The sequence below is a fragment of the Austrofundulus limnaeus genome, unplaced genomic scaffold (assembly GCF_001266775.1).
Source record: "Austrofundulus limnaeus strain Quisiro unplaced genomic scaffold, Austrofundulus_limnaeus-1.0 Scaffold357, whole genome shotgun sequence".
Lineage (NCBI taxonomy): Eukaryota > Metazoa > Chordata > Actinopteri > Cyprinodontiformes > Rivulidae > Austrofundulus > Austrofundulus limnaeus.
In genome coordinates this window covers 111,282-112,594 of record NW_013952759.1, presented here as the reverse complement: position 1 = coordinate 112,594, position 1,313 = coordinate 111,282, and positions in this window count along the sequence as shown.

Genomic DNA, 1,313 nt, shown 5'->3' with positions numbered 1-1,313 from the left:
TGAATTTAAAACAGTATAATTTTGACATACAAGTACTGTATTTATTCATGTATGGTACTAGAAATTTAACCCTAAAAATCATCCATAAAGTGTGTATGTGGGGGGGGGTAGTATTATATACAGGTTATTGATAATTAGCTTTTTAATGCTTTTTAAGCTCAAAAAATTATGATCGTATTATACTCGAAACTGTATTATACATGAATAAATACTGTAATACTTGTTCGTACAAAACTGGGACTTTTTAGTTTATAAAAAGTAGACTTTAAGTATACTGTTATAATGTGTTTTTAAGTTTATAAACTTACCAAAAAGAAGTATACTTTAAAGTACATGTCATTAAAATATTAAAGTATACAAAAGTGTATTTGCCTAAATATACTTTTATTTACCATGCACACTGATATATTATCAGTGTACTTCTAGGCCTAAACTGGCCCGCAGTAAGTTTATGAAAGTATACTCAGAAGTATTCTGAAAGTAATCTTCTTAGTATACTTTTAGTTTAATCTTGAAATATACTGCAAATAAACCAGTCTGTGTGAAAATGTACTTTCAGCGTACTACTAAAGTTTATCTTGGCCAGAAGTTTAAACATTATAGACTAAGTATACTTTAACTTTTTGTATAGTTTCAGTACAAGCCAAGATAAACTTGGTTAAGTATATCTCAGATAAGTACATAAAAAGTAAACTGGAAGTATACTCTTTTATTTTTTTTAGTTTAAAATTAGTATACTTAAAGAATACTTGCATGTACTACTTTTTGCTAAGGGTGAACCCAACACATACAGTACTCTAAGCTCAAACAGGGCAAAATGTTGAACTATTTACCAATAGATATTTTTGTCAACCCTGTTAGCAAAATATATTTTACATCACTAGACAAAGTTTAATGAAACTTATTTTGGAGTCAGTCCAGATCATGGTGGTCACTACTGTAGAAAATACTTATAGATAATCCTTCCTCTGCAGTGAAGAGGTCTTTTACCAACATTAGTCTAAACAACAACACTCATTTTATATGGAGGACTGAAACTGACATAATTAAAAATAAAAACAGAAATATATAATTGACCTAAAAAATAAATACGTTTAAAATGCACCAATTAATTTAAAACAGGAGAACTTGACCTCATGTTTTATAGTTTAATTGACCGTCATACAGGTGCTGGTCATAAAATTAGAATATCATGAAAAAGTAGATTTATTTCAGTAATTCCATTTAAAAAGTGAAACTTGTATATTATATTCATACATTACATACAAACTCATATATTTCAAATGTTTATTTCATTTAATTTTGATGATTAC